General features: G+C 43.2%; 1 protein-coding gene across 4 annotated transcripts in view; it reads right to left on the bottom strand.

Moving 5' to 3' along the window:
* The window catches only part of CAMK1G (calcium/calmodulin dependent protein kinase IG), a 439,226-nt gene that overhangs the window by 204,167 nt on the left and 215,028 nt on the right, over window positions 1–20,031 (bottom strand). The window contains exon 1 of one of the 4 annotated variants that reach the window (XM_063955331.1): window positions 4,383–4,494. The exons of 2 other annotated variants lie outside the window; for them this stretch is intronic. The gene's annotated coding sequence lies outside the window, so the exon portion shown is untranslated. Of the gene's footprint in view, window positions 1–4,382; window positions 4,495–20,031 lie in introns of those variants that run through there. One more of the 4 variants, XM_063955335.1, reaches the window with a different exon arrangement.

Genomic DNA, 20,031 nt, shown 5'->3' with positions numbered 1-20,031 from the left:
TGGTGGTTGCTGATGAATGTGACTAATAATGATGGGCAAATTATCCTTCCTAATCTTTCAATAAAAGCACATTCCTTGGGCTATAGACTTATGTGATACTAGATGTTGTTGTGCCTGCCATTACCTGGGTGTATTTGTGATCTCTCTCTCATCTTGCACTGTCACCTGTTTGTCCCCAGCCAATTCGCGTCCCTACAGCCATTTTCTACTATATCTCGGTGAATCAGTGGCAGATGTGCTGTGTGGGTTCGATTTAAATAGCGTGAGTTCCACCAGTTCTGCTCTATAGTGATTATTACCTGAGTGTCTGACAGAGAATTCATTGGGGGTAATTCCAAGTTGATCGCAGCAGGAAATTTTTTAGCAGTTGGGCAAAACCATGTGCACTGCAGGGGAGGCAGATATAACATTTGCAGAGAGAGTTAGATTTGGGTGTGGTCAATTCAATCTGCAATCTAAATTGCAGTGTAAAAATAAAGCAGCCAGTATTTACCCTGCACAGAAACAAAATAACCCACCCAAATCTAACTCTCTCTGCACTTATCTGCCCCCCCCCTGCAGTGCACATGGTTTTGCCCAACTGCTAAAAAAAATTCTGCTGCGATCAACTTGGAATTACCCCCATTGTTTTTTTCTTCCACCTTCAGCAGTACTAAGATCTACCAGAGATCACGAGAGGTAACAAGGTCAACTGGAGATCACCGAGGTTCATCCATCATCCAATAATACACATGTACAACGTCTCCCCAGCTCTACGGCTTGGTGCCCCCAGTCACAGCTGGAAGGAGAGTTACTTTCTTACGGTGGACATCAGGGGATACCATCAGTGGCTGTGTGTTAGTGGCGCACATCACTGTGATATCTTTTTGTCCCCAAGACAAATTATATAGAGATTTAGATTTTGGGGTTGATTCAATTACATGTGAGGAGCTTCTCTACATGTGTCCTTCCCACATAACAATTACGGTAAGAAACTGTACACTCAATTAAGCTCACTGCCTCTGGAGATGCGAGCAGAAATATGCGTACAATTCCTTAGAGCAATGAGGGGCATATTTATCACAATCTGCAATTTTTAATGCCAATGTACTGTAATAAATAATTTGTGCTGAAATACGCTATGTGAAAATTCATATTTTCACATGAAAATCTAAAATGTTATTGCCAGGATATGGGCTCCAATAAGAGTTAATTCTGGAGAAGAACTCAAGCAGCTTGCTAGCATAACAATATCCCACTGCTTCCAGGTTCGTGTCTCTGGCAGCCAATGAGCATGCACTGCTGCTGGCTGCCGCATACATTATAAACTGGCAGCTGTGCAAGTCCATTGGCTGCCCCCTCCATAGCGGGGGCTGCATTTGCGGTCAAAAATAGAGAGACCACGGCAGATAGCTAAGATATCTTCTGTTATCTGGAGCATACTTAATATCTGTAGGTTCCCCCACAAAAATGTCCTGAGCCAGATTATGACACTGTGGGGTCCTATGGCACTGTGCTGGTTTGGGCCGCCTTCCCATACTGTATTTGAATGAAAAATATCAACATAAAAATGGGTTAGGGTAATATATGCCTCTTGGTGCCCACTGGGCCCTAGGTGGTGTTAGAATAGGAGAATGCTACTGCGCATACACGAAAATGGCTTGGATTTTATTGGATTGTAGAAGCATTTATTCAATCACTAGTTATCACAGACTTGGATCCCTGACTCTTCTACTGCATTTCTGAGGCTCTCCACAAGAGGACTCCAGTCAGGGTCTTCTTAACAGCATTGTAGGCACTAGACAAAGCAATGCACTGGGACCCCTACACACCCATTCGGGTGTGGCATAATAGACAGTGTCTAGTTAGATAGACACTACGGGCCAAATGTAATAGAGTGAGTTTCAGAAAGTGAGAGATTTGGCAAAGGTTTTTCAGGTTTTTTTTTTAAAGTGGCAATCATTTACCAGGTTGACCTAGCTGTGTAAATGAGTGCCACTTTAAAAAAAACTGCAAAACCTTTCCAAATCTCTCACTTTTTGAAACTTTCACTCTATTACATTTGGCCCTACATGTTAGACAGTCAAAAGGTCAACAGGGTCAAAAGGTAGACATGGAAAAAGTAGACCATACAAAAGGTCGACAGGGTCAAAAGGTAGACAGGGTCAAAAAGTCGACAAGAAAATGGTCGACATAAAAAAGGTAAACAACATTTTTTGTATTTTTTGGGGTTTGTGTAGATAGTTTTGTCATCTGGGACCCCCAATTGTAGAAAAGAATCCCCTTGTGGGGCTTGCTTCACTCGCCATGCTTTGGGCTCAGTGGCTCACTGCGCTCGTCACAAGGTGTATAACCAACTCTGTGCCGACATGGATAGAGAAGGTATGAAATTGTCCAAAACATGTAAAAAAAAAATTTCAAACCTGTGTCTACATTTTTAAGTCGACCATTTCTATGTCGCCCTTTTGACCTTGTTGACCTTTTGTACTGTCTACCTTTTTCATGTCGACCTTTTGACCCTGTCGACCTAATGTCTGTCTAACATATGGTGTCTATCTATTGACTGTCTAACTATACACTGTCTATCTATCATCCAGATACCCACCCATTCAGGGGAAGCAATTAAAAAACAACAACACATAACTTGCCCTCCTGCAGTCCTGTGCCGTCTCTCTATGTGCTTTCTTATAGTGAATGGTTGTCAGCACTCTGATTGGCGGATAGCTCTAGCCATCCACCAGTCAGGATGTAGACAGTCATTAACTGTCTGGCTGCAGGCTAGGAGGCAGGTAGAGAATGCAGCCTTGCTGCTCTGATTGCGTGCCCACCACCCACCCCTGCTCGAAGGCCACTGAAACTGTGGGGCCCATGGCAGCTGCCCAGTGTGCCTATGTGTTAAGATGGCCCCTAACATATAGGCAGCACACATAAGTGTAAAGGGAAATCTCAGTCATGGGAGTTTTAGCTCCACTGTATTCCTAGTCTGGGGAAGGAAAACTTGTGTGTTTTATAGCTAATACTTCTTTAGGAAATATATTAGTGTGACTATTGTCCTGTTTCTGTCATATCCAGTGATGGAGAAGGAAGAGATAAGAAGAGAAGAGGAGGGAGGACTGTTGTGTCAGAAAAGGGGGTACGTATAGAAGGGTGCGATGCCGGTCGAGGTTGACCTGTCATATGCCTGGTCATTTTTACAAGATAAATTAATAATGTACAGAACTGTTAATTATAGCACATAATGTAATTAAGCCAGTGGTTTCCAAACTTTTTTGAATCACGGCACCCTAGAATATCAGAATTTTTTTCACAGTACCCCTAGGCCAAAAATTTCTTATTGATAAATTTAGGAAGAAATATTACATTAAGTAGATTGCATTTATATGTCATCCTTAGAGTCAGTTGTGTGGTGAGGGACAAGATTTGCTTCTGTTTGGCCACATATTTTATGAATGGCAGCCACCAGCACTGGTTTTGCCTATTATATTGACCATGAATAATTTGAATTGGTCCTGGACCACCAACCCAGGGCACCCCTGCAAGTGTCCCGAGGCACCCCAGGGAGCTACGGCACACAGTTTGGGAACCTCTGAATTAAGCAGTCATTTTCACATTATTGTATTAATGTATCTATTCTTTGGAAATGGAAGACATAAAAAGGAGTTCTTCTTTAACAAAACAATTTGCAGGCAGCCATAAGCGTGAAATGACCAATAAAAGCCATGGATTTTTTTGTGTGCATTATTTTGTATGTATATTATGTTCTATAAATACAGTACTTGCATTTCTTGAATGTGCCATATCAATGATTTCTAAACTGTTCTTTATACATGGGCAGACCAGTCCTGTTATTGCCTAAAACCCCAACACATTTTTCCCCTCCATCTGAGATAGAGATATTGAACTTCACTGCAGCTGTTTTTTACTCTAGACCAGACCAGACTAGACCATTCTGGGCACTGACACTTGCCCCTACCATATATGTTTGTTTCATTGCTGTTAACTCTTTCATAGATAAACTGTCTCTCTTCTTGTCATTGCAGTCAAGCAGTGAGACGGAGCATTGCTATGTGACTGGAAATTCAAGTCCTGCAATCCATTGACAGCTACATTATTGGTCAAGCTTATAACACCAGGGTTAGTGGAACAGCATGTCCTCTAAATGAAGCTTTTAGCTATAATGGTTCAGGGAATAAGGATACAGTAGCTATGAAGTAACATTAGGACAAAATTCCCCTGCAGCAAACTTAAACAGAATTACAGAGAAAGCAACATATGCATGTACTCACTCAAATCACTTGGCTGAAGAATATGCTTTAGCTTTGCAAATGCATGATAATGACAGGAAAAGGTACACATGTGCTGTTTACAAGATGTACATAATATATGAGTTTAAGTGTCCTTACCTAGAGATCTGTAGATAGGATGATACTGCTTGGCTGAGTGTATCTATACAGACCTGGTACTCTGTTAGCGAGAAGCAGGGATTAGAGAGAAGGAGGGCTGTTTTTCTCTCCACTGGATGGTTACTAAGCAGCGTTTACAGAGGAGGATGGAATGAGCCACAAAACATACAGGATCTTGACTGGAGTTGTTCTATGTGTCTTTATTTGTATGCAAGAGGGCTATCGACTGAGAAATTCAAAGCTTATAGTGGAAATCTGTATTTATGTTGAAATCTCCATGTACCTTAGTACAATGTCGCTGCCGTTTTCTTAGCCAGTTGTATTGGTAGACAACTGATATCTTATACATTTTTACATCCACTCTATGTATACATGTCATTATGTGTTTGAATCATACAGTATGTCTATGAACAATGTATCATAATACAGAAAGTCAAACTCTAGATACAGACAAACTACGAACCCTACCATTTACCAATTACAGTCTGTGTTTTTATGTTGTATCCCATAAAATTCAGCAAAAGTGACAGGGTGCAAAAATGTTTTATCTTGACATTTTTTTTCCATTCATTCAGTGTTTACAAACTGGTTATTTAGCATATATTGTACTGCAAAGTATCATGGGAAGTCACATGCAAAATATTTTTGACAATGGGACTCAGAGTGGGGAATTCAGTAAAATTCGATATTGATCAGCGCCAGAAATTAATGGCCGGTGCTAATCAATTAGCTGCATCTTGTCTGACTTTACGTTGGGAGATGCAGGTTACCGCTCCTGCTGTTCAGTCGTGGTAGATAGCATCCTCTGACTTAAGATGCTGTTAGCACGGATGGGAAGAACACAACTCACATTGCAGCACAAGTTTTGTCGGATGTCTGGTCACACCTCAGGAGGGACACATATGTGGCTGGCTGACTTCAAATTTTTATTACACCTGGTTTTAATTAGCCACAAAACCTGTGTAATTCATAATTTCTCCCCCCCCCCAACAGAGTCTCCACCCCCTCCAATTTCTCTATCATTGTTGACAACGCCATCATCTCAACTGTTCCCCCACTCCGCTGCTTGGTTATTACCCTTGACGCCACAATAGCCTTCTCTCCCCACATTCAATCTCTGGCTCAATGAACTACTGAACCTTCTAATCACTGGCCTTCTATGTTCCCATCTTGCTCCCCTCCAATCTGTTCCCAGTGCTGCAGCTAGACTTATCTTCCTCCCCTGCCATTCCACATCTGCCACTCCCCTCCGCCAAAACCTGCACTGGCTCCCATTCCCCTACAAAATCCTCATCATAATCCTCACTCTCACATACAAGGCCTTCTCTAACTCCATTGCTACCTATATCTCCAACCTCATCTCATTAATATCTCCCTCCTGCACCCTCCAGTTGGCCTATGACCATCACTTCTCCTCTTCTCTGGTTACTGCATCTCATGCTCGAATCCAAAATTTTGCCCATGCAGCCCCACCTTCACTGGAACGATAAGACAGTCCCTAACCTTGCATAGCTTCAAATGTGCACTGAAAACCTACCTGTTCATCATTGCATACACTTCCAACACATAACCTTATCACCAGGTAACTCACCCCACCCTTCTACCTCTGACAGTTCTACTTCACCTACTTCTTTCCCTCATGTCCCCAATCCACATGCTCATGCCTCATGTCATCTGTCTGTCTCCCCTTTCCCTTAGGTTGTAAGCTCCTTCTAGTACTTCATTGACAGCCTTCACCTACTTAGTGGCTGTTTAGACCAGATTTCCTCTCACCTATCTCTGTTCATCTCCTTCAGCGACTCTAATACTGCTAGTTGTGCCGTCACTATTGGAGACAGGTTCCACCCTACGCCGATTACTCCCTCACTCAGATTGCTTCCCAGCTGTATTGTGTAGTAAAAATAGTGGTATGAAAAGTTATTTTTGCTTTGTTTATGTTCTGCCTACTGCAATGAAATGTTCTGTTTACCCTGTACTGTCATACTGTTGCCAGATATATGGCACTGTGGACCACTTGTGGGGCCTTATAAATAAAATGTAATATAATAATAATATGTATCCCTTATTAAAGGCATAAACTAGCAACACTAAGGAAAAATATACCAAGCCTCATTTTTTTCAGGTCAATTTGGTGTTTTATATGTGATATTGCATCAATTTTGCTAATCTGAGATTTCCTAGAGGCAAAACCAACTGGAAATCGCAGGTGAAACTATAGCCAGATTAGGGGGGGGGGGGGGGGGGGCTGATAGGGGCCCCCAGCAGAGTACACTGACATCACTTGTGGTATACAAATGATGCTGTTAAAAGATAGACAGTCATTAGGTCCACAGGTAAACGTATGACAGGGTCAAAAGTATGACAGTCAAAAGTCTAATAATCAAAAGATCGACAGGGTCAAACGGTCAACAGCGGCAGAATGTGGACACAAACATTTTTTTTTGGGGGGGTGTGTTATTTTATGTTTTTAAACATTTTCCCTCATATTTGTTGAAATTTGCCCCCTCACGGGCTCGCGTCACTCACCATGCTTCGAGCTTGGTGGCTCGCTCCGCTTCTCTCACCACAAGGTTACTATAGGTAATAGTTTGTGACGTGGATAGTAAATGAAAAAAAAAGTTGTAAAATCATGAAAAATCACTAAATAACATGTGTTGACCTTTTGACCGTGTCAACTTTTTGTCTGTCTGACTTTCAACCCTGTCGGACTTTTGACCATATGGTGTCGACCTGACTGTCCATCCTTTAACTGTATATCTATCATCCACATCTCTTACCAACCAGAGGAGAAATAGGAGAGGGAGGGGGGGGGGGGGGGGGGAGAGCTGTAAGAGACCCAGGGATCCCAGTTTCTCATCCTGCCTGCCTGGGTGTCTGGGTCCTGTGCAACCTGTAATCTAATAAGAGCATTTGGGTTTAGTGAGAGATTGGTGATTTTAATTACCCAGATATAAACTGGAGTAACGATTCATGTGCTAAAGCGAGGGGCAGCAGGTTCTTAAATATTTTTAGGGAACACTACTTGTCTCAATTAGTCGAGGACCCAACTAGGGGTAAAACTACCCTGGCTCTAGTAATTACTAATAATGTGGACATTATATCAAACACTAAAGTTGGGGAGACTTTGGGTAACAGTGATCACTATATGATCACATTCGACATCAGTTTCAGGAAACAGCTACAAGGGTTCCACCAAAACTTTTAACTTTAGGAAGGCTAATTTCAGTATGCTTAGATGTGCACTTAATGACATAGAGTGGGAGGTTCTGTTTAATAACAAGAACACTTCAGAAATGTGGGATGTTTTAAAAGGGTTGCTGGATAGCAATATTCATAACTTTATTCCCATGGGCAGTAAACGCAGAAGTATTAAACTCAAACCAATGTGGCTTAACAAGAAGGTTAAGGCAGAAATGGATAAAAAAAAGCGGGCTTTCAAAGCATTTAAATCTAATGGAAAGGAGGAATCTTTCAAGTATTACAAGGAGTGTAATAAGAAAAGCAAAAAAGCAATAAGAGCAGCTAAAATGGAAAATGAAAAGCAAATCGCTATAGAGAGTAAAGCCAATCCTAAAAAGTTTTTTAAATACATAAATGGTAAAAGGTTAAAAAAGAAGAATATAGGTCCATTAAAAGATGAATTAGGAGAATTGATAAATGATGACGAAATGAAAGCGGAAATACTGAACAAATTTTTTCATCAGTATTCACCAGTGAAGAACTGATGGTGGGAGCAGAGCATAACAATTGTGACAGTAATGATTCATGGTTAGATACTTGTTTAAGCGAAGAAGTAGTCCGGGAGAGACTAAGCAAAATTAAGATTAATAAATCACCTGGTCCTGATGGACTTCACCCGAAGGTTCTTATGGAGCTTAGTTCACAACTAGCACGACCCCTATACTTTATTTTCAATAGTTCAATTAGATCAGGCATGGTACAGAAGGATTGGTGTATAGCTGAGGTAGTGCCATTATTTAAAAAGGGATCCAAAAATCTTCCGGGAAACTACAGACCAGTTAGTTTAACATCTATAGTGGGGAAAATATTGGAAGGAATTCTAAGGGATGGCATACAGGAGTATCTACAGTCCGCTAGGATTATTAGCAAGAACCAGCATGGGTTTGTGAGGGACAGGTCATGTCAGACTAACTTAATTAACTCCTACGAGGAAGTGAGCAATAATCTTGATCAAGGAAAAGCAGTGGATGTGGTCTACCTAGCTTTTGCAAAAGCCTTGATACAGTTCCTCACAGGAGACTGATGATCAAATTAAAGGAGCTTGTGCTAGGAAAAACTATTTGCACATGGATAAGCAGCTGGTTGGATAGCAGGGTACAGCGAGTAGTGGTCAACGGGAAGTCCTCAACCTGGTCCCCAGTAGTCAGCGGAATACCACAAGGGTCCGTACTACTGTTCAACATATTTATCAATAACCTAGAAATAGGCCTGGAAAGCACAGTGTCAATCTTTGCAGATGATATTAAACTGTGTAAGGTAATTAATTCAGAAATGGATGTGGAGTCCTTGCAGAATGATCTATCTAAACTTTAACTCTGGGAGTCTAAATGGAAAATGAGGTCCAATACAGACAAATGCAAGGTTATGCATTGTGGGACTAAAAACAAACTTGCATCCTACATATTAAATGGGAAATGCCTAGGGGAAACAGAGTTGGAAAAAGATTTTGGGGTATTCATTGATAATAGGCTTAATAACCATACACAATGTCTAAACGCAGTAAAGAAGGCAAGTAAGGTGCTAGCGTGCATAAAAAGGGGAATTGAGACAAGGGACTCGGATGTAATCATGCCGCTGTATAAGGCATTGGTACGTCCGCACCTGGAATATTGTGTTCAGTTTTGGGCACCATTGTATAAAAAAGACATCAGTGAACTCAAAAGTGTTCAAAGGCGAGCTACTAAATTGATTAAAGGCCTAGAAGGACTGGACTATAAGGAAATACTTACTAGGCTGAATATGTATACACTAGAAAAGAGGCGCCTAAAAGGAGATATTATTAATAACTTCAAATATGTAAAGGGACATCACAAAGAGTTATCAGAGGAATTATTTATTAAAAGAACACAGTTTAGGACACGTGGGCACTCGCTGCGACTGGAGGAGAGAAAGTTCCGAACGCAACGGAGGACAGGGTTCTTCACTGTTAGGGCAATCAGGATGTGGAATTCCCTGCCAGGGAAGGTGGTAATGGCGGACTCTGTAATTGGATTTAAAAAAGGAATGGATAAATTTCTGAATGAAAAAGCTATCCAAGGTTATAATACGTAAAATATCAACGTGGTTAATCCGGGGGTAACATGAGTTATAGTAGCTAACTAGTCATAAAACATTATTCAGCAAGTATGTAGAATCATCACAACTTAAAACAGGTTGAACATGATGGGCAATTTGCCTCTATTCAACCTCAAATACTATGTTACACACACAAATAATCCCCTGAGTCCTGTCCCAGTGTGTATGTAATACAGGCTCTCAATTGGTCAACATACACCTATCAGAAAGCTATCTGTTATGGTGCACTATACTGTGACAGTCAGTGGTGTACCCCTGAGTCATATTATTTATAGTAATAAACAAGGAAAGAAAAATTAGTCTCTGGTGCGGGGCACTCTATTCAACTGCATCAATAAATTTGAATCTGACCTAAAAGGGATAGGGGTGACACAGATGGGGTAGACAGTGAGTGTAGAACAGAGGGTTAGGAAGAGGTTTGACTGGGTTTGGTGAAGAAGTCAGTCTTGAGATTCCGTTTCAAGTTTTGTAGAGAGGTGGAGAGTCTGAGAGGGATAGGTGGGGAATTCCAGAGAAAGGGAGCAGCATGTGTAAAATCTTGGTGGTAGGAGTGCGAGGAAATAATCAGTAGACAGGGCAGGCGGTGTACATTAGCTGAGCGAAGAAGGGCCAGTGAAGGGCTTGTAGGAGAGAGGAAGAGGACATAGTGTGTTTGGTGAACAAGATGAGCTGGGCTGCAGCACTGACGATAGACTGGAGTGGAGTGAGGCATTTGTCAGGGATGCCAGATAGGAGATTACAGTAGTCCATTCTGGAGAGGACCAGTGAGTGTATAAGGGCTTAATAGCATCCTGGGTGAGACAGGGTTTTATCCTGGAAATATTTTAAGGCAAAAATGACAGGTTTGTGAGAGGTGCTGATTGTACTATGGTGGGCATTATGTGTTGCTCTTCAACTGTGGGCATTATGTGTGGAACTACTACTGTAGATATATGTGTAAGGGGCACTACTACTGTGTGTATTATGTGTGGCACTACTACTGTGGGCATTATATGTGGCATTACTACTGTGTGCATTATGTGTAAGGGACCCTTCTACTGTGTGCATTGTGTGTAAGGGGAACATCTACTGTGGGCATTAAGTGTGGAACTACTGTGGATGTTATATGTAAGAGATACTACTACTGTTTGCATTATGTGTGCCACTACTACTGTGGACAAATGTCTAAGGGGCACTACTACTGTGGGTATTATGTGTGTCACTACTACTGTGGATAGTATATATAATGGGCACTACTAATGTGGGCATTATGTGTGGCAGTACTATTGTTGGTGTTATGTGTAAGGGGCACTACTACTGTGGGGATGTGTAAGGAGCACAACTACTGTGGGCTTTATGTATATAAGGGGCACTGCTACTGTGGCCATTATATGTGGCACTACTACTGTGGACATAGGGGGTCATTCAGAGTTGTTCGCTCGCAAGCTGCTTTTAGCAGCTTTGCACACGCTAAGCCGCCGCCTACTGGGAGTGAATCTTAGCTTATCAAAATTGCGAACGAAAGATTCGCAATATTGCGAAAATACTTCTCTGTGCAGTTTCTGAGTAGCTCGAGACTTACTCTGCCAGTGCGATCAGTTCAGTGCTTGTCGTTCCTGGTTTGACGTCACAAACACACCCAGCGTTCGCCCAGAAACTCCTCCGTTTCTCCAGCCACTCCCGCGTTTTTCCCAGAAACTGTAGCGTTTTTTCGCACACACCCATAAAACGTCCAGTTTCCGCTCAGAAACACCCACTTCCTGTCAATCACATTACGATCACCAGAACGAAGAAAAAACCTCGTAATGCCGTGAGTAAAATACCAAACTGCATAGCAAATTTACTTGGCGCAGTCGCACTGCGGACATTGCGCATGCACATTAGCGACTAATCGCTCCGTTGCGAGAAAAAAATACAGAGCGAACAACTCGGAATGACCCCCATTATGTATATAAGGGGCACCACTGTGGGCATTGTGTATGAGTGGTACTACTGTGTAGCATAATGTGTATAAGGAGCACTACTATGGGGTGTAATATGAATCAGGGGTACTAAAGGGTGTAAGGTGAATAAGACTGTGTGAGTGTGTTTTTGTAAAATTGTACTTGCACCCCTCCATTTTCTGTAACTGTGTAATTCGTATTGCTAACATGTGTGCAGGTTCTTCATACAGGGTAAATCAAAGGAATTCATGCATGCCAGTTTTTGCATATGTGCCCCAGGTCCTTCTATGGCTTAACTCCTGTAGTGTAACCTTCGTAGTGTGCCCAACATGGCTACCTCACCTGGTACACATGTGAATGGGATGGAAAATACATAGACCTGATGGTTTTGATGGGACCCTACTCATAGCATTAGCATCATTTTGTATAATCTCTTATATGGGGGGTCATTCCGAGTTGTTCGCTCGTTGCCGATTTTCGCTATGCTGCGATTTGTTGCAAATTGCGCTTAGTCATTTAACACAAAACTTAGCAGTTTTGCTGTGGATCCTGTGGCACTTTTCAGTCTCACTGCTGTTTGGTAAATGATTGACAGGAATGGGGCGTTTTCTGGGCGGCAACTCAGCGTTTTCCTGGCGTTTGCAAAAAACGCAGGCGTGTCAGGGAAAAACGCGGGACTGTCTGGAGAAAAGGGGGAGTGGCTGGCTGAACGCAGGGCGTGTTTGTGACGTCAAACCAGGAACTAAATGGACTGAGCTGATCGCAATCTGTGAGTAGGTCTGGAGCTACATTCTGCTATGCTAAGATACACTCCCAGAGGGCGGTGGGCTAGTGTGTGCAATGCTTATACAATCAAAATTTGCTGTGGTGCGCTCCCTGGGTTGCTCGGGCGATGGACAATCTTCAAACTCGTTCAGCTCCGGTAAATGTATTCCTAATTCAACCCAGATTTTCCACTCCGATTCATATGATTTTACCCAAAAGATAAAAAGGAAAGCGATATAGTGAAGTATTGTCAGATTCTACTTTAATTCTATAGATGGGATTACTTTAATTAATGGAATCCCAAAGGTGGAGCGGACCTACGTACCAGATTATATGGGGTGTCAGTAGTGCCCACCCAAATAACCTGTAGTGTCGCTTCCACTGCTCTCAATCAGTTTTCCTCAGATATTCTCCACCTGTTCACCTCTCCATTCAGAGTTCAATCCCCCAAGGTAGAAAGAGAACAGCAGTATATAGTGAAGTATTGTTTGCTTTAATGTACAAATGTTTTTATTTAAAGTGCAATCAAAGTTCCTTTTAAAACATGTGTTGTCCAAGTGCAAAGTTTCGCAAGAATAAAATAAATGATAAAATAGCAATCCACCACAGATTAGTGGACCCACGTACCAGAGTTGTTGGGGTGTATCAATGTCCACCCAAAAGCGCCTTTAATATTGCTCCCCGGGGTATACAGCAATCATCAGCGAATTTCCTCTGGATATCGTGGGTACCTCCAACCAGTCACCAACGCGTTTCTGCCCTACCTGGGCCTTTTTCAAGGTGTGTCTTGAAAAAGGCCCATGTAGGGCAGAAACGCGTTGGTGACTGGTTGGAGGTACCCACGATATCCAGAGGAAATTCGCTGATGATTGCTGTATACCCCGGGGAGCAATATTAAAGGCGCTTTTGGGTGGACATTGATACACCCCAACAACTCTGGTACGTGGGTCCACTAATCTGTGGTGGATTGCTATTTTATCATTTATTTTATTCTTGCGAAACTTTGCACTTGGACAACACATGTTTTAAAAGGAACTTTGATTGCACTTTAAATAAAAACATTTGTACATTAAAGCAAACAATACTTCACTATATACTGCTGTTCTCTTTCTACCTTGGGGGATTGAACTCTGAATGGAGAGGTGAACAGGTGGAGAATATCTGAGGAAAACTGATTGAGAGCAGTGGAAGCGACACTACAGGTTATTTGGGTGGGCACTACTTACACCCCATATAATCTGGTACGTAGGTCCGCTCCACCTTTGGGATTCCATTAATTAAAGTAATCCCATCTATAGAATTAAAGTAGAATCTGACAATACTTCACTATATCGCTTTCCTTTTTATCTTTTGGGTAAAATCATATGAATCGGAGTGGAAAATCTGGGTTGAATTAGGAATACATTTACCGGAGCTGAACGAGTTTGAAGATTGTCCATCGCCCGAGCAACCCAGGGAGCGCACCACAGCAAATTTTGATTGTATAAACTGTGACTTTTTGGGATTTAGTGGACCATCCCGGCTGGCGGATTGCAGCACCTTTGAACTAAAGCGCCATCTTTACATCTTTTTGTTTTAGTGTGTGCAATGCTGCTAAAAGCAGCTAGCGAGCGAACAACTCGGAATGAGGGCGATAGATAGATAGATAGATAGATAGATAGAGAGTGATTGAGGCAGAGGCTGGCACCGTCTTAGAGAAGAGTGTGAGATCAGTGGTGTAGGGCAGGAAGGAGCTGTAGTTGTGAGTGCTGTAGGGACGGGTGTACATGCGCAGAACAGAGGTGACAGCAGCGGTGGAAGTGCTGCCCAGCACTGACCCTGCAGGCCTCCCTGATCCGGCTGCAGCCGCGGCTGCTGCGGCCAGAACCCAGTACCGGTCCACTTTGTAGACTGCCGCTTGGCCAGCGCTGAGGTACTGGGGTTAGCCAAGCTGCGGAAAGGGCAAGTCTCTGCCTCGGGCTCTCTCTCCAGCAGGGGAAGGAAGTGCTGATTCTCCGGCACAACATCAGGGAGGGCTGGGCTACAGGTACACAGCAATTGAAGAAATAGCAATGGACTAAACTCCTGGCCAAATAGTGAGCAGTGCAGTGATCAGCCCGCTGGTCTTTCCCTCTCTCTGGGTGCAGAGCTGCATTCTACAGAGAGAGCTGGGATGGGAAGAAGGGGAGAGGTGTGTGTGCTGGATAGGGTGTCTTCCCACCTTCCCCCCATATAGACGGGCCGATGCGGGAGAGATGTGTGCTGAGCGAACCGCTCAGCACACATCTCTCCCGCCGCTCAGCACAGCGCGATCTCTGCTGAGCGTGCGGGGGGAGACGGGGGGCCGCTCATTTCACCCAGCGGGTGAAGTGAGCGACCCGCTAGATTGGCCTGCATGCAGGCCAATCTAGCACCAGCGATAGCGATGCGCAGGGCTGCGCATCGCTATTGTTGTAGGGGGTACACATGGAGCGATAATGCTCAAATTCTAAGCAATCTAGTCAGATTGCTTAGAATATCATTCTGTGAGTACCCCCCTTATATCCCTTAGATGTGATCTGATCAACAATTGAGCTCCAACTGATGTGTCTGCCCTTAGGTCCTGGGCTGATCTTTCAGATACAATTTGAAATTGAGGCTTTGATTGGCATCCACTTGAGCTGCAGTCCCCTCCCCCTCCGGAGCATGTGGCCTGGGCATTGTTTGAGACCCTGTATGCTGTACACACGTACGCGCACGACACCTGACACACACGCACACACACACATATATGTGTGCAGCACCTGACACACACACACAAATATACGCATGCACCTGACACATACACATATACACGTGTAGCACCTGACACAAACACATACAAGCATATACGCGTGCAACACCTGACACACACACACATATACGCGTGCAGCACCTGACACACACACATGCGGCAGCTGACATATACACATGTAGCATCATACACAACAATATAAACACGCAGCACCTGAAATACATATACACAAGCTGCACCTAACACACACACATACACACACATATACATACACAGCACCTGGCACTCATACACACATATACACGCGCAGCACCTGACACACACTCATATATACACGCCGCACCTGACACACACATATACACATGCCTCACCTGACACACACATACATATACACGCACAGCACCAGACACACTCATATACACGCGCAGCACCTGACACTCACACACACATATACAAGCGCAACACCTGACACTAACACACATAAGCAGACAAACAATGGAAGTTGCTCGATCATTCCTGGAGATAATTATGTATCAGGTCCTGAAAAGGGGGAGGGGTCACAGACAAACAGAGAGGGGGGGGGGTTGCAAATCACACCCCTACATTTCCCTTCAGCACAATAATAATTACCTGTAACCATACCTGAACCTATCTGGTAATAGAAATTCAGAGAATTAGTTTACACAAGTTTGCAAACACATGTTTAAGCTGCTGAGCCACTTTCAAGGCTTCTCCCATGTCAGCAGTCCTAACACTACATGATAGCAGTGCCCACATATGGCCATGTAATTTGTCACAGTAGGCCTCATGATAAAGGCTATTACTAAAACACATCCAGACAGAGAGCTAACTTACCCAGGAGACACCCACAGGATCTCCCATTGGCACTACAAGGAACAGCATGCCTTTCAAATACTGCTCCCATTCAATGCTTCTCGCACACAAGCAGACAAACAATGGAAGTTGCTTGATCATTCCTGGAGATAATTATGTATCAGGTGCTGGAAAGGGGGAGAGGTCACAGACAAACAGAGAGGGGGGGGGGGTTGCAAATCCCACCCCTACATTTCCCTTCAGCACACATATACACGCGCAACACCTGACACACACACACGGCAGATGATAAAAACACACGCAGCATCAGACACACTAATATAAACACACAGCACCTGACACACATATACACACGCAGCACCTGACACACACACATACATATACATGCATGTAGCATTTAACACACACATACACACGCGGTGGCACCACACAATAACCAGCACTGTACTAACTAACACAGTTTCAGTATTCTTATTCATATTTCCCAGATACAGTCATGTGACTACACACCTAAAAATTCTGTAAAGATGCTGCTAAACTACTGTATACCCTTTAAAAAAACATTCATGGGCAGATTCAGTTAGCCACAGTGCTAACCACGGATTGCTGTGCCCAGAGCAGTAAGTAGGGCTTCACATATAGAAACATAGAATTTGATGGTCCATCTAGTCTGCTCCTTTTAATTATCCTTTAGATAACCTTAACCCTATTTGATCCTTAGGTCTATGTAATGCTATTCATATGCCTATCCTAAGCATGTTTAAATTGCTCAACTGTCTTAGAATCTACCACCTCTGATGGGAGGCTATTACACTTGTACACTACCCTTTCTGTGAAGTAGTTTTTCCATAAATGTACCTTAAACCTCCCTCCCTCCAGTTTCAGTGTATGTCCTTGAATTCTAATACTCCTCTTCCTTTGAAGAATGTTTCCTCCTGTACCTTGTTAAAACCCTTTGTATAGCTGAAAGTTTCTACCATGTCCCCCCTTTCCCTTCTCTGCTCCAATATATACATATTAAGAACTTTTAGTATTTCTGGATAAGTCGTGCTGTAGGCCATACACCATTTTAGTTGACCATCTTTGTAGGCTCTCTCATGTATTTACAGTATATCCTTCTGAAGATATGGCCCAGTACTGAACACAGTATTCCAGATGAGACTGTACCAGTGACCTATACAGTGGCATTATTACTTCTTTTTTCCTCCTACTGATTCCTCTCCCTATGCAACCACGCATTTGACATGCCTTTCTTATTGCTTTGTTGCATTGATTCCCTGCCTTAAATTCATTTGAAATAGTGACTCCTAAATGCCTTTCCTCATCATTGTTTTCCATTATAGTACCCTTGATACTTTAGCACTGGTCTAAGCAGAGCTGGATTTAGACCTCATGGGGCCCTAGGCAAGATACTGATTTGGGGTCCCCTCCCTCAAACAATTCATAGCACTACTGTGTATTGTCATTTCTGATTCATGCCCCTTACATTATTTGTCATTTTTCCTCCCTATAGGAATACCCCTTACAGATTATGCCACACACTGTAATGCCCCTTACACATTATGTACCACACCGTAATGCCCCTCACACATTATGTACAAAACTGTAATGCGCCTTACAGATTATGCCACACACCGTAATGCCCCTTACACATTATGTACCACACTGTAATGCCCCTTACACATTATTCTATACACCATAATGACCCATACACATTATGCCTCAGAGTGATGCCCATTATGCATGGCAGCCTCAGATTTACCAGGCGGGGGGCTACTTTCTATCTGTCAGTGAAAGCAGGTCTGCAGTGTTGCAGCTACTCCATGCCTTCATGACATTTGATAATGTCAATCCCGGGATTCCTGGGATTGAGTTGATCAATGAAAATATAGCTATCCCATAGGATAAAATAAAACTTTCAAACAATAGTTCCCACATTTCACATTATGCCAAAATCCACCACTTTCCTCTGGAAGAGAGAAGGTCCCGAGTTGGCACAACACCCACCCGTTCCCGCTGCAGGGATGTTAATGCCACACAGCTGTCAGTGCAGTACACACAACATTCCTCCCATTGATTCACAATAGTCTCAGTTTTCTACCACCTACACACAGTGCTGCCGAAACAATAGGATAGGAGTCTCCAGCAGTGCTCACTGTCCAATCAGAAACATAGAAGAAACCTGAGCACAAGATGCTAAAGTGGCATCACTGAGTGCAGGTTCTTATGCCCTATCATCTGGTCTCCATGCATTTATTCAGAGCCCCAGGAACAGGCCACACTCATGCTCTGATTGTGTTACAGATACGGAGTGGGGCAGGTCTGAGCGTAGACATATGCGGTACATCTCGCCACTTGTTGCATTGTTACTAATTGTATATGTACTAACATTGGCCCTCATTCCGAGTAGTTCGCTCGGTAATTTTCTTCGCATCGCAGCGTTTTTCTGCTTAGTACGCATGCGCAATGTTCGCACTGCGACTGCGCCAAGTAATTTTGCTATGAAGATAGTTTTTTTACTCACGGCTTTTTCTTCGCTCCGGCGAACGTAATGTGATTGACAGGAAATGGGTGTTACTGGGCGGAAACACGGCGTTTTATGGGCGTGTGGATGAAAACGCTACCGTTTCCGGGAAAAACGCAGGAGTGGCTGGAGAAACGGAGGAGTGTCTGGGCGAACGCTGGGTGTGTTTGTGACGTCAAACCAGGAACGACAAGCACTGAACTGATCGCAGATGCCGAGTAAGTCTGAAGCTACTCTGAAACTGCTAAGTAGTTTGTAATCGCAATATTGCGAATACATCGTTCGCAATTTTAAGAAGCTAAGATTCACTCCCAGTAGGCGGCGGCTTAGCGTGTGTAACTCTGCTAAAATCGCCTTGCGAGCGAACAACTCGGAATGAGGGCCATTGTTACTAATTGCATATGTACTAACATACCCAATCATATCCCTCTCAGTAACGATGTGGAAAAAAGCTCATAGGCTTTTATAGGGTAATGCCAGCAATAGCTGGCGCTACCCTCCGCTTTGAAGCATGGGCTTAGAACATATGGAAATGTGGTAAAACTCCAGAAAATTGGGGTTTTACCACATTTTCCTATTAGTACATCCCAACAAAGAGATAGACAGTGGGAAGAGAGAAGTGGGATAAGAGAAAGAAACATGGATGTATGGGGACAAAGAGAGGGAGGCAAAGATAAACTTGTAATAGCTAGTGAACCTTCAAATGATGGGCCTAAGTACAGTGTGTGCTGGGAGCTGTGCTATTCCAGGATGCGGCTAATTTGCCCACTGTTGGAATACTAATGCCGGAATCCTGACACCCATTACAATGCTGGTGCCAGAATCCCAAAATGGTTAGGATACTGATGTGAGAATCCTGACAGCTGGCACCCTGACCTATGTAAGTATAGCGCCTGGGTTAGGTATAGGGCCGGAAGGATTAGTTTAGCCGTTCCCCAGGGAGTTTAGGGTTAGGCTGGGGGACCATGAAAGGTTAGGGTTATACTGTGTGGATGGTGGTTAGGGTTAGGCACCCATGGGGAGGATTAGGGTTAGTCTATGGGGTAGGGGAGAACAGCCCCAACTCACCCCTGACAGCATTGCAGGCTTCATGATCTTGCTTCCACTTTTGTGCAATGGTACTACATTTGCTCTTTTCCAGTCCTCTGCAATTGCACCTGTAGCTAATGACTGGTTGAATAATTCTGTGAATGGTGCTACCAGCACATCTGAAAGCTCTTTTAGTGTCCTTCAATGTATCACATCTGGCTCCATTGATTATCTACTTTCAGTTTTAAGAGTTCGAGTTTTATCTGCATTATTTTTATAAATGTCCTTGCAACTTAACTGTGGCCCATTCTCTTCTGAGGTGAATACTGAGCAAACATTATTGTTGTTTTATGATCTGCTATTGCCTTTTCTTCCTCAACCAAATTCTTACTCTGTCTTAAGTCTTATTATTCCTCAATTTGATTTTCTCCTTTCACTTATACAGTATATGAATACTTAAAAAATGTTTTGCCCCTTTTATCTACTGACTGGGCCATTTTCTCCTTA

Source organism: Pseudophryne corroboree, chromosome 2 (genome assembly GCF_028390025.1).
Source record: "Pseudophryne corroboree isolate aPseCor3 chromosome 2, aPseCor3.hap2, whole genome shotgun sequence".
NCBI lineage: Eukaryota > Metazoa > Chordata > Amphibia > Anura > Myobatrachidae > Pseudophryne > Pseudophryne corroboree.
Note: the sequence above shows the minus strand (reverse complement) of the source record. Positions and strands in the feature narration are given on the sequence as shown.